At 46.7% G+C, this 14753-nt stretch overlaps 1 protein-coding gene across 5 annotated transcripts in view; it reads right to left on the bottom strand.

The window, feature by feature from the left end:
- Positions 1–14753, bottom strand: part of LOC135324150 (polycomb group RING finger protein 3) — an 82344-nt gene that overhangs the window by 41404 nt on the left and 26187 nt on the right. For 3 of the 5 annotated variants that reach the window (XR_010385494.1, XM_064499742.1, XM_064499739.1), the window contains exon 2: positions 1308–1358. The exons of the other annotated variants lie outside the window; for them this stretch is intronic. The gene's annotated coding sequence lies outside the window, so the exon portion shown is untranslated. The remainder of the gene's footprint in view (positions 1–1307; positions 1359–14753) is intronic. 5 annotated transcript variants of the gene reach the window in all.

The raw sequence follows: 14753 nt of genomic DNA, 5'->3' as shown, positions 1-14753 counted from the left end.
TATTTAAGGAAGTGCCCAAACTGCTAGGACTGCTCTTAGTAACTTGATAAATTGTCAAACTGTAGTTCTCATCTGTACCAAATGGTTTTTGTAATGCAAGACAAGAAGTTACCCTTATCAGATATGAGTCCAGAACAGGAGTGAAGGCCTGCAAGAATTACAAACCACTACAAAGCTCCTCTGATCTCTTCTGAAGTGATAAGCATACTCTCACTTTTCTTTTGCTAAAATATAGCACAATGTATTTATTATAGGGTTTTGCCTTTTTTTTTAATTAAAGTGTGCACAATATCCCTAGAGAGAGAGCCTGAGAAAAAAAGCCACAGTATTCTCTTTTTGTACAACATTTACCAAAACAGGGTACTACTCCTTTGAGCACTTGCAATTATTTACTCCACTGATACCTTCAACCTACACTATGTTCATGAAGTATATGGATACCAAAGCAAAGCAAATTGCCAGCAATTAGATACAGACTTCAATTGCAGATCAGAGGAGAGAGACAAGTACACACGCCCAAGCAGTCTAACCCTATTCGTAAGTGCTTAGATCCAAGGTAGCACAGGAGATCCACTAAGGAAATCCAGTGCAAGATTTGTTAGATATTTTGCAAAATCCCCTTAATATTGACAGTTTATCCCAATTAAAACACCATAGTTATAAAATCTAGAAGTCCACGAACTACACTAATGTTTAAAAATCCAGTTTAACCTACTCTATCACAAAGACTAAATACCCACCCCCCAAAAATATCCTAGAAAATCTAACAAATCCATTCAAATGTAGTCATGGAGAGATACTCTAAAGGCAGAAATCGGTCATGGATATCCCTTACACTTTGTATTTGGAAAGAGATGGAAAAATACAGGAAGAACACAGATTCTCAAAGTTCATGAATATTACTCATTTTAAGGAAATATGGTACTTGGACTAAAGAGCCTTCACTTATGAGCACAACTGAAACTCTAGCCTTCTTTACTACCAGAAAAGTGGGATTTAAACTGGCCAACTATTAAGCACCAATGATTATTTATTATTACTGAGCTAAACCAATGCCCCTAACATGTCTCTTAGGAACTTGCCTGTCTTCTGTACAGTAGTGTAAGTCCAATAAGCTATAGCCTAAGAGCTCGAATAAACCTACAAAAGGTTCTCCAATATTTGAGTTTTCATCTACTTCAGCTCCAACCTCATTTTAAGGTCTTCATAATCACTATTCCAAAATGCGGGCTTCAGTTCTTTTCACTAAAGATGGAAAAAAGGATACTACCAGCTCTACATAATACACACCATCAGAATATACTTACCACTTCATAAAGGGACTAGAAAGTGAGTATGTCTTTGCACATTCATAGCACCTAGAGGAAGCAAGTGACAATGGACAGAGATTAAAAAAAATAATATATACAAAAAACCTGTACTTGCTACCTATTATGTTTTTAAACATTTTAATACAAAATGGTTTTGGATACATTTCAGTTCCTTACTGAAGAAGGAACTTTTCTAGAAAACAATCTTATGTGACTCAGGCAGGTTCATACCATAGGTGCAGCCTACTGGCATCAAGAACACTTTGCCTATAACTTGCTTCTTGAAAATATTTTAAGAGTAATGCAATTAAGACAGAGGGTGAGAAGACAGAGACATCTGGAAGAGGACTTTATTCAAAGCTTTAAACCTCAATATTTTCCATTCTGAAACATTTCATAAGTTCTTCATAAAATATCCAAGTTTGTTTTAAGCACAAGTTTCACTAATTAAGCAAAATATGAAAAACGACCCAATTTCCAACAAGTCTATTTGAAATAATCACAACCTAACCAAATCACTGGGGCAGCTTGGCGATTATCAGGCTGAAGAAGAAGAAAGGAGGCTTAGGGCATTACAAGGGCATTACACTAATACAGGTGGGAATGCCTAGGGCTGTGATTACCTAGGGTTGTGATGGCAAACCAACTCTTTACTTGTGGGGCTTGTATAAACAATACGAAGCAAAGGGGAAGAGGCAAAGTAGGAGTACTGGGGCATCAGCCCTGTCTGCACCCTCCTTTAATGACACTGAAGATACATCTTCCTTAATTGCTCCCACAGACCCTGACCTTTCTCCCTGGAAACAAGACTTGGGAACGGGCAGTCCCTCTCCAGTACAGCTAATAAAAGGAGCTAGCTGGGGGGGACCGTCACCCATATGTTCTGCTTGTAATACACTGGAGCTGGCATAATAAGCAACAGGTTACGGCTCTTATAGCTACCAGGGCAGAGGTAACCCTAATTCATGGAAATCCATCCCATTACCCCAAGAATAAGGTGGAGAGTATTAACACATTTGGGGGCAAAAGAACCGGCTCGAGAAGCTTTTCTAACCTTGCAACTAGAAAACTCTCCACCATTTACAGCTCGTGTGTGGATTACAAGAGTGCCCGAATATATCATAGGTCACAATTTGCTATCAGGAAAGACTTTTAATACCATTGGGGGAAAATATTCCTTCGGAATCTGATCAATTTGGGTCCAAGCGCTCCTAGTGGGGAGAACTGTGGACACTCCCGTTGTGCTACCCCCCCTCCCAAGCCTATAGGGTCAGAGCAGTACCAGCTGCCTGGGGGGGGCATGCTGAAACCTCTCAGACCATTAAACAGTTGTGAGAAGCAGGGGTTATCTGGCGGACCCATTCGCCTTTTAATAGCCCTATTTGGCCTGTAAAGAAACCGAATGGGTCCTGGTGTGTGTCCGTAGATTACCGGCTTTTGAACACAGTCACCCCTCCCAGGGCTGCAGTTGCTCCGATATTGTCACCCTGTTAGAGCGGTTAGAGGCCAAGGCAAGCACCTGGCATGCTGTTATTGACTTGGCAAATGCCTTCTTTAGTATCCCTATTGCTAGAGAGTCACAGGAACAGTTTGCCTTTTCCTGGGAAGGTCATTAGTATACATTTACTGTGCTGCCTCAGGGTAGCTGCACAGCCCCATGAATTGTCATGGAACTGTGGCTCAGCACTTGGAGGAGTGTAATCTGTCCCCAAAGTGTAAGCTGTCTGTTGGGGACCAAAATAGGATGGCACTGTGTAAGACAGCAGAGAATCTCTAAGGCAGAAAATGATGATGTGGTAACTATGATCTGCGGCCAGAATGTGTGCACCTGAGTTGCCAGTGATCATGACGTGCCTTCCTCCCTACGTACCAGCAGTCACGGTGTGCCTTCCTGCCTACGTGCCAGCAGCCACGGTGGGCCTGTCCTGCCCGCCTGCCAGGGATCAGGAGATGTCTTCCTACCCATCACAAGATGCCACAATGCTCAGGAGATACTCGGAAGGAGGAGTGGCTGGGCTTGGTTGCTATATAACCATCCATTGTGTTTTCAATAAAGGATCTTTGCACTACCCTACCTGAGGTCCGTGTCGTCATATGCCGCAAATGGCGCCTGAACAGGGACTTCAAAAACAGAAGCATGAAAAACAGAGACATGAAAAACAGGAACAATGAATCCGGTGGCATAGCCCAGCTGAACTTCAGGACAGTTGACAATCGAGCGCTCTCATCACCACCGCTGAACGGCAGGTGAGCAGCTGGGAACCATGGGGCAATCTCTTACAAGAGAACAGAGAAATCATGTGAATGTGTTACAGAAAGTTTTAAAGACTCATAGGAGAAATATCTCCCAGCTCTCCTGTTTTCCGCAGGAGGGAATGTTAAACATTACGGTGTGGAAACGTACCGGGGACGAATTGGGGCAGCAGAGCGATGATAAAGCAAAGAAACTTTTAACAACTTGGCAACAAGTCTTTTCTGCCCTCCTCTGCTTGCAAGCAGTAAATGCGGCTGAACTCCTGCCCTGCGCAGCAACGGCCGGTGAGGGCACCAAAAAGCTCTCGTTAAAATCCGGACCGGATCCCGAGCCTGACAATCCATTTGACCCAGGGCCGATCGATCCGGAACAGGAGCCGGACCTCTATCCACCTCTTAATGCGCCTTGCTGTGTCCATCTTACGGCCCCTTCGGAACCACCCCCCCCCCCTCAAGAGACGGGGCCGCCCGCGAGTGCGGACTGCCCACAACCCCCCAACACTGACCCGGCCTTCTGGGAAGGATCCATCACCCCAGGGCCGCTCGGCGGGGCGTGACTACACCGGCCGGGGACACCCCTCCGCCTGCCTTCTTCCCTCCCTCCTTTCCTCCCTGCCTTCCTTCCCCTCCCGCCCGGCCCTTCCTCTCTCCACCGCGGAGCAGCAGGAGGAGGAACATGGTGAAAGCGGAGCAGGCCTCAGCCTGGAACGGCAGCACGAGCTCAGATTCAAAGAGCCTTTCACAGATGTTGTCACTGCAAACCTGAAGCTCGGCAATCCTACAGACAGAAATGTGTGCTTCAAAGTTAAGACCACAGCACCACGTAGATGCTGTGCAAGACCTAACAGTGCAATTATCGATGCAGGAACATCAATTAATGTTTCTGTGATGCTACAGCCTTTGGACTATGATCCTAATGAGTAAAGTAGAATAGATCCCGAACCCCCATAGACACCATGTACAGCCCAATAAAATCATGGGCTGTTAATTTTGTCTCGGTGGCCACTCAGACCGGGGAGTTTCCCCGTGAGGCCGCGAGTGTTATTCCGGCAGTAATAACAACTAACGAGTTGGCCTACCACCTACCAAATTTGACTTTTTATAACTCGGACTATGTCGGTTGGGGAGGGATTTATCCCGAACCACCATACGATTGCGTAAAAGATCTGCCGGAGGTTTACGAGGTGCTGGCACCTATCGGATCGCCTCCCGTGACCGGTACTGAAGAGGTGCCGGAGGAGGACGTGGTAGATAGTGTGCCGACGTCTCCCTCTGGGCCTGCAATCCCTGCTTTAACTGTGGCAAGTCCCATTCTTGACACTGGGGGGGAAGCGACTGGTGTGAGTACACCAATCGTGAAGGTCCCCGATGAACATCCAGCATGTCCATGCTGTGGTGTCAAGGTGGCAAAAATGGCGGTGTTAATTGACCATCTTCAAAGAGCCCACGGTCGGTGACGAATTTTGTTTTCGTGCTCCCGATGCGGGAGAACAAATGAGAAACATCATAGTATAGCCTGCCACTTCCCAAGATGTCAGGGGGCTCCAGTTGAACGTGAAGAGGAGGTCCCTGGGGGCCCCAGCGGCTTCCTGTGTGAAGAATGTAACCGAGAATTTAAGACCAAAAGCGGCCTCTCTCAGCACAAAAGGCTTGTGCATCCACTGCTTAGGAACAAGGAAAGGATTGAGTCGTCTCGTCCGAAGGGAAAAGGAATCCGAGGTATGCATAAGAGCTGTTGGACCGATGAGGAGACGGTTCTATTGATAGAGTTAGAGAAGAAATATAAGAACGAGCGCTTTGTGAACAAGCTGATCGGGGAGCATTTGCCCACGAAAACGGCGAAGCAGATCGGTGATAAGGGACGCCAGCTTGCGGCAGGTGCTAAGACATCAGCATCGCCGAGGAAAGCAGAACATCGGCGTGAAGGGGACGAACCGGTTGAGCTGATAAAGATGGAATATAGAAGGATTATTGCAGAGAGAATACGAGTGGGAACCCTTTCCCCCAGTCTGAAGATCGCCTTTGAGGAGGTCCTGGAGGGTGCTAAAGACGCCCGGAATGTCATCAAGGGATCAACGGAAGAGTGGTTGGCACAGCTGGTGGGACATGCCATAGTAGCTAAATTGAAACAACTGAGAAAGCATCAGGCCGGACCCACGCCCAAGAAGGTGGAGAGGAAGTGGATGAAGACCAGGGCGGTGAAGCGGGGCCAATACCTGAGATACCAGCGGCTCTTCGAGATGGATCATAAGAAGCTTGCTGGTATCATTTTGGATAACATCGAAGCACTTAAGTGCCCCCTTCCGATGGATGAACTTTATAATTCATTCAGAAAGAAGTGGGAAGAAGGTGGCCCCTTTCTCAGTCTGGGTGCTTTCCATAGTGCGGGGGCAGCGGACAATTCTGCTTTTAAGAAGATGATTTCCCCAGCGGAAGTCCAGAAGAACATGGCTGAGATGAATAAGAACTCGGCCCCCGGGCCTGATGGCTTAAGCCTGAGGAATATCCTAAAGAAGGACCCTCAGGGCAGTCAACTAGCCGATTTGTTCAATCTGTGGCTTTTGGCCGGGAAGATCCCTGACGACATCAAGGAGTGCAGAACAATCTTGCTACCCAAATCCGCAGATCCTGGGAAGATAGGAGATATTAACAACTGGCGACCCATTACCATCGGGTCGATTATCCTGCGACTGTTTTCCCGGATCTTAACAGCACGGCTACGGAAAGCATGTCCAATCAACAGCCGCCAAAGAGGGTTTATTGCAGCCCCGGGCTGTGCGGAAAATCTCAAGCTCCTCCAGATGTTGATCCAATACGCGAAAAAAGAACATAAAGCGCTTGGGGTCGTCTTTGTGGACTTGGCGAAAGCCTTTGATTTGGTCCACCATCAACACATCTTCCAGGTCCTCAGGCAAAAAGATGTCGATGGGCATATCATCGACATCATTGCCGAAATGCATAACAACAGTGCGACGCGGCTGGAGGTTGGAGGAACCCACTCGGAGAAGGTTAAGATCCTCACCGGTGTGAAGCAAGGCGACCCGATGTCCCCGCTTCTCTTCAACCTATCAATGGATCCATTATTGTGTCGATTAGAAGAGGGTAAAGAAGGATTTAGATATAAGAACAGCTCTGTATCAACATTGGCATTCGCGGACGATCTTGTGCTGCTGAGTGACTCGTGGGACGGTATGCAAAAGAATATCCAAGTGGTGGAAGAATTTTGTCATCAAACCGGGCTGAAGGTGCATGCAGCAAAATGCCACGGGTTCTTTATAAGGCCCACAAAAGACTCTTATACGATTAACAACTGTGACCCGTGGACGATTGACGGAGCTCAATTGCACTTAATTGAGCCTGGCAGCTCTGAAAAATATTTGGGCCTGGGAGTTGACCCTTGGATTGGTCTCTCCCGTCCAGAGCTGCAGGAAAAGCTGTGCACATGGGTGAAGAACATCGGGGAAGCCCCATTAAAACCACTTCAGAAGGTTGAAATCCTGAAAGTATACGCAGTCCCACGGTTGCTGTATGCGGCTGATCATGCTGGAGTGAACGCCTCATACCTCCATTCCTTGGACCTTGCAATAAGATCAGCAGTGAAGGGCTGGCTTCACTTACCACCCAGTACATGTGACGCCATCCTGTACTCCAGCACAAAGGATGGTGGTCTCGGAATTGCACGGCTGGTGAGCCAAATTCCAAACATTCAGGCTCGCCGGCTGCATCGTATTGCCCAATCCTCCGATACCATCACTAGAACAATTGTTCTGGAAGAGGGGATCCAAAGGGAGTTTGAGAAGGTGTGGATCGCCGCGGGAGGAAAGGCCGATAAAGTACCATCAATTGGGGAAGAACTCCCCGTGAGAATTCCGACTGTACTGGATGGGAGCGAGACGACGTCTGAATGGGAAGTACCATCTCCCCGGGTCATCTATCCTATTCCTAGCAAGTGGAGGAAAAGAGAGTTAGAAAATTGGGCCAATCTGAAAGCACAAGGCCGCGGTATTAAGAACTTTGAGAATGATAATATCAGCAATGATTGGCTCATACACTATCGGGGCATTCCCCACAGGAAGTTATTAACAGCGATACAGCTGCGTGCCAATGTCTATCCCACCAGGGAGTATTTGGCACGCGGGCTGGGAGAAGGGGCACCGAAGGGATGCAGGCACTGTCCTGCAGAATGGGAGACTTGTTCACATATTATTGGATACTGCCCTGCAGTTCAGGACGCCCGGATTAAAAGGCATAACATCTTGTGTGGATTGCTGGCTGGAGAAGCTAAGAAACTGGGTTGGGAGATTTATGCAGAGCCCAACCTCAGAGATGATAACAACGAGCTCTTCAAGCCAGATTTGGTCGTGGTTAAAGAAGGCCGGGCGAAAGTAGTGGACGTCACGGTCCGCTATGAGAGCGGATTGTCATCTCTGGGGGACGCAGCAGCAGAGAAAGCTCGAAAGTATCAACATATTGAAGAACAAGTGAAAGAACTGACAAAAGCTGGAGAGGTGGATTTCCTGGGCTTCCCAATTGGCGCTCGCGGGAAGTGGCATAAGGCAAATGACAGTTTCCTCACCGGCCTTGGACTTTCCAGTAGCCGCCAATTAAGGATTGCGAGGCTCTTCTCTCGTAGAGCCCTCCTATCTTCAGTAGACATCATACACATCTTTAGCAGTAAAGGTAAAGATGTTTAATGTATTGCACTAACCAATATATGACTTACTAATCCAAAGTCCTTCTTTGGAAGGCAACAGTAAAATTCTTCACACAGACAACATGGGCTTGCTCAGTCTTCTGTACTGCTGAATTTTGCTCTTGCCCGGCTCCCATGTGGTTGAGCTTTGTACGTAGGGACGTAAGATCTTGTCTCCAGATGACCCTCACTGAATTTGACCTGGGCGGATGGGCCGCCTCCCAATCCCAACGTGGAAAAGGTACCATAGTATCTATGGTTCATTAAATAGACACAAGTTTATGGCTTAAAAAAAAAAAGAAAAGAAAAGAAAAAACCAACAGTCTATGCTTGCTCCAGCTGATACTTCAGATATGGAAGCAGTATGGAAAGAAGCAAAGCCCCTCATGCATTCGAAACTTAGGTGTGTGTTTGAGCTACCAACGGAAAATGATACGCCTCATGACATAGAAATAAATAAAATTGTATGCACAACTGCAACAAAGACAGATTCTTCTGTAATGTCTACATCAATAAGTTCCTCTTTGGATGACATTGAAGTTAAGAAAGCAATGGAAGAATATAAGAGGCTTCAAGTAGAAGTTCAGAGGTTACCGGAGGAGAATAAACAGTTTAAGGAAGAAGATGGACTTCGGATGAGGAAGACACCCCAGACAAACAACCCAATATCTGCTTCTGCAGCTGCTGTCGGAGCCTTCACACTGTCCAAGGCACAGCCTTCGAACATTGTTGCTGACTCTCTTTACATTACGGGCGTCATCCAGCGCCTGGAACGATCCTTTTAAAAACTCTTACGAATCAACAATTGTTTATTCTTCTGAAGGAACAACTGTTTTTGTTGGAACAAAGAGAGCATGACTATTGTTTTATGTGTTCGCTCTCACACCACTCTACCTGGGCCGATTGCCCAAGGCAATCGCGTTGCTGACCGTTTTACGGCAGCTGTGCTGACAGCTAACACCTATCAGCAGGCTAAATTGTCCCATGATTTCTTTTTTTTTCACCAAAATGCAAAAGCACTACAAAAAACTTATCTTATCACAAGAGACCAGGCCCAAAACATTATTCAAAGTTGCCCTGATTGCCAAAATGCATCCCCGTTACCACCCTACTTAGGGACCAACCCTCGAGGCCTGCAACCCTGCAATGTCTGGCAGACAGACGTTACCCATTATCCCTCATTCGGAAGACTGAAATATGTCCATGTCTCTGTAGATACCCTTTCCCATTACGCTGTCACTACTGCCTATGCTGGGGGAAAAAAAGGCCGTGATGTATGTCGTCACTGGCTTGCCTGTTTCGCCACAATGGGGGTTCCCACTCAAATTAAAACTGACAGTGGTCCCGCATACACTGCACAGCGAACGCGGGCATTTCTTCAAACCTGGGGGGTCGCTCATGTGACCGGAATTCCCCATTCCCCAACTGGCCAGGCAATAGTGGAACGTACCCATCGTACTCTAAAAAACACGCTTGAAAAACAAAAAAGGGGGAATAGCCCCGGTGCCTCCCCACAAGAGCAGCTATGGAAAGCCTTATATGTTCTCAACCTCTTAAACCGTTATATGGACCAAAGTGCAGTTAATAAGCATTTCTCATGCCCTACGTGGCGAGAACAGCCTCGGGTTCACTACAAGAACCTGGAAACGGGTCAATGGAGTGAACCAGTAGACTTAATAACGTGGGGGAAAGGTTATGCTTGTCTCTCCACAGGTAACGGGCCTCGTTGGATGCCTGCACGGCTGATTCGACCTGTTGAGGCATCCCTCGGAACACCAAACGAGGACTGAGAGCCAGTTACGATGAGCCCATGTCGGGACATTTTCTGGCAATATCTGCCTGCCTTGTGCAGGATCTATGTCGATTCATAAAAGCTTACTGCGACTACGCAACCTCACTGATAAGTTGTAGATAGAATCAGGGTGGAACCCTTTTGAGGGATAGGACTGGACGTTAGGTTTGGGGTCGTGGGTTAAGAAGGTACTGGCGTGTGGATTGGTAATCTTGCTAAGATTTCTGGCCCTTGCTATCTATCTCCCCTGCTTAATAAGCCTTATGCAGAGAATGACTCAAAGGGCTTTGCATCAAGTACTTGTTGTACAAATACACACTGCGCTGGCAATATTTAGTTTAAAAAATAAAAAAGGGGGATATGTTGGGGACCAAAATAGGATGGCACTGTGTAAGACAGCAGAGAATCTCTAAGGCAGAAAATGATGATGTGGTAACTATGATCTGTGGCCAGAATGTGTGCATGTGAGTTGCCAGTGATCATGATGTGCCTTCCTCCCTACGTACCAGCAGTCATGATGTGCCTTCCTGCCTGCGTGCCAGCAGCCACGGTGGGCCTGTCCTGCCCGCCTGCCAGGGATCAGGAGATGTCTTCCTACCTATCACAAGATGCCACAATGCTCAGGAGATACTCGGAAGGAGGAGTGGCTGGGCTTGGTTGCTATATAACCGGCCATTGTGTTTTCAATAAAGGATCTTTGCACTACCCTACCTGAGGTCCGTGTCGTCATATGCCGCAGCTGTCCCATTACATTGATGACATTCTGCTAACTGGACCTACTGAACCGGATGTCGGAGAGGCACAAGAGTAGTGTTGTGGACACTACAAGAGAGCGTGGTTGGGAAATTAATCTGCAGAAAGTACAAGGGCCAGCAACTGAAGTAAAGTTTATAGGCATCATCTGGCAAGGACCCTGCCAGATCATGCCTGAAGCTGCAAAACGGATGATACTTCATATAGCTGAGCCCCAAAATAAAGCTGATGTACAGCACTTTGTGGGATTGCTAGGGTACTGGCACCAGTTTATCCCCCACACAGCACAGATTTTAGGACTCCTGTATAATGTAGCAAAAAAGAAGAATCAGTTGGGGGGGAAGACAAAAAAACAGCTCATGAACAGGCTAAACATGATGTCTCCCATGTTGTTAAATTAGGTCCCAGGCAACCTCACAAACCTTCTGAACTGCAAGTCCTAGTATCAGGTGACAATATAGCACATTGGAGTTTGTGGCAAAGAGGTGAAGGGAGGCAAATCCCACTAGGCTTCTGGTCACACTCCCTCCCTCCACACACAATTATGTGCCTTTTGAAAAACAGTTATAGGCTACATATTGGGCTTTGGTAGAAACTGAACAAGCAACTGAGGGAGAGTGTTACTCTAATTGTTGGCTTGCCTATATTGCAATGGGTTTTGTCTAATGACACCAACTACAGAATCAGAAAAGCACAACAATCCAGCGTTGTAAAATGGAAATGGTATATTTCCATGCGGGCAAAACCAGGTTCCCACAAAATCAGTGCTTTGCAGGAAAAAAATAGCCCAAATAGGATTGACCAATATGACTCAACCTAATCTGGAGCTGCTACCCCCTGCCTGGGCTCAGGAAGCCCCACCATGTGAACATCTCACCCCTGCACAGCAACAATATGCCTGGTTCACAGATGGATCAGTGAAATATGTTAAGGGGAGGAGGTGGTAGAAGGTCGCTGCCTTTAATCCTGCTAAGCAAATCTCTTAGACCCAGCAAGGCAAGGGGAGTAGCAGTCAGTATGCAGAGCTAATGGCTGTTTTCATGATAGTAGAGGAGACCCCCCACTCCTGAATTGTACATATTGATTCTTGGGCAGTGTATAAAGGGTTAACCATATAGATTAGTAAGTAGCAAGCAGACAGCTAGACAATACATGGGAAACCATTGTGGAGTCAGGACTTATGGGAGCAGTTAGCCAAGAAATGTGTGAATTCAAAGCTGTGGGTTAGACATGTTGATGCTCATGTCATCCAGGGTGTCAGGGAAGAGAGGGAGCACAATGCCATAGCAGATCGGTTAGCCCAAATTAATAGTGTTGTTACAAGACAACCCTGGGAAGCTCAGAAAGAATGTTTGAACTAGGTAGATTAGGAGCTAAATTTGCTGAAGCCTTAGGCCGCACTCCTAGTTCAGTAAGAAAGGGCCCCAGAGCTGGTGCAGGCTGGAAAGATAAGGGAGTTACCAGCAGTCTGCATTCCTGTGCCCCACACTCCGAAAGGGAGGATATCAAGGCTTTGAAATAAGGCCTGCTTGGGCGCCAGGACCTTGGGAAGCAAAGCCTCCTCTCACTGCTGAAACAATGTTAATTAAGGGGTCTGGACTATCTCCCCCTCGTCAGGACCTTGGGAGATAACACCTACTGTCCCTGCTGGGGCAGTGTTAATTGCTGGAATTACTATCTCCCCCTCGTCAGGACCTTGAGAGACAGGGGTGGGACCTGGGGAATGAAGAAATCACTAACCAATCAGTGTAAAAGGGAAAATTGCAAACCTGGCAATTTGTTTGTATAAATGCTACTTGAAAAGTTGGAGGGGTGTGCTTGATTTGTGGGAAACCACTGAGCACCCAGGCTTGCGCAACTCTGAAATAAATAAGCAAATGTCTCTCCTGAGTGTGTAATTATTGGCTTATTGCACACCGGGCAACGAATCCGCTTTTCGGACAACAGTGTTACCCTGTTTCTTGATACTCTGTCTCCTGATGAGGAAGCCCTCACTAAATGGGCCCATGAGAAGTTCGGACACCTGGGTGTTGATGGCATGTATAAATGGGCTTGAAGCCGGGACATTTTGTGTGCCTGGGAAGCCATTCAGGAAAAAGTGCAGCAGCATGCAGTTTGTAAAGTTCTGAAAGCTAAAATGTTACCACAGCAGCCTTATGGACAGATTCGACGAGGCCCTGTTCCTGGCCATACCAAGCAAATGGATTATACTGGGCCTTTACCAAAAGCACAGGGATTACAGTACACATTAGCAATGTTGGACACACATCCCAATTACATTGCTGTATCCCCAACTGTACATGCCAACCAGAAAGGGACACTGAAAGGCCTGCGATTACTTCGCCAGCAGATAGGCCCACCTGTCTGTATCCAGTCAGACAATGGGCCTCATTTTACAGGCCAAATGGTCCAATGGTGGGCTGCTGAGCATGAAGTACACTGGATATATCGTATACCCTATCACCCCAGAGGAGCTGGCCTAGTCAAACGGACGGATGCCTTACTAAAGGAACAGTTACATGTACTGCTCCCCTCTCACACTCTGCGTAATTGGCCAGCAGTGTTATCACAGGCTGTAATGAACTTGAATAGTAAAGCACACTTCCAAGGATACACCTCCTATCAGCTTCTGTTGGGACATCAGCACTATGAGGTACAGCCCAGGATGTTGACAGAGCCCGATGACTTGGTGGGAATTGGAGGCAAGTGCATGTACCAGACCCCTCAAGGGAAACTCATCCGTGCAGAAATCCTGGCACATGGGCCAGGAGCCATGTACTTAATCCTGAAGAAACAAGCAGACACCCCTCATTATGTGCCTCAACATATGCTGTACGTAAAATAATTTCTTTGGTTTATAGCAGAACCACTATGTGGAGCCTCACACCACTGCTTTCACTCTCTGCTTTCACATTCATATCAGTGAACATGAAGTGCCGGATGCTGTTTTCCTCCAGCCACACTAAAGCTCCTCCTTGTTTACATCATACAGGCAACTGGACTGTTCGGTGAAATTTGCACTACCATCGTCTTATGGGACATGGTACTAGAGGTGAAGCCCAACAGAGGGGCATCTTTGATGGTCTTAGCTCTAGTGTCACTGCTATTCTACATCTATTCTCACAACCAATATTTGTTTTATTTGTCACTACTCTTGTATTATTAATTATAGCAATCATGTTGTATGTAGGAATCTTTCTAGTAGCCAAAAAGCTTACTGACGTAATCTGTGAATTATAATATCATTAGGAGAGGTCAACTGTATGTGGATCAAGAGGTAGAGTGGAGTGATCCTAACCAGGAGACCACTGTACACTGAGGAGTTAGTGATTAACCTGAGAAGACACAAGCCTGTGCTGTGCTGCGCTGTGCTGTGCTGCATGTATAGCCTGACCTTCAGGCCTGTGCTGTGCTGCATATAACCCTTGGCTGCAGGGTAAACTTGGCTGGTAAATTTAACAAACAAACCTGCAGGCAGCTTCCACTTGGCACTGCTGACTACACCACCTGCATGTCCTTGTCTTTATCTCAAAGTGAAGCAGCAGGTTCTCATGTGAATATCCTTTTTTTTGACAACTGAAATGATGAACAGAATTATTTTCTTCTAAGAAAATCTCATAAAATAAAGATCAAGATATCAGCAGAAACTCTCCACAGACAGGATCTGCACCACATGCCGTGTCCTCATTGGAGGTCAGTCCAATGCTACACAACTTGGGGTTCCCAGCATCTGAAGGGATGTAAGATTATCTATGCTATCCTCTTTTTCCTTCTAGTGTTAGCTCCAATAAATGGTATTTTATGCAATACCTCACAGAGTCTGAGTGCCTTTCTTACTGGGATCGTAACAAACACTAGCACGGGTGCCTTGCATCGGTGCACTATAATAGAGAGTAACAGACAGACGAAGAGACAGAGATGGAGAGACGGACAGAAAGAGACATGAAGAGAT

The sequence above is a fragment of the Dromaius novaehollandiae genome, chromosome W, assembly GCF_036370855.1.
Source record: "Dromaius novaehollandiae isolate bDroNov1 chromosome W, bDroNov1.hap1, whole genome shotgun sequence".
Classification (NCBI taxonomy): domain Eukaryota; kingdom Metazoa; phylum Chordata; class Aves; order Casuariiformes; family Dromaiidae; genus Dromaius; species Dromaius novaehollandiae.
This window is presented reverse-complemented; position numbering and strand designations above follow the sequence as displayed.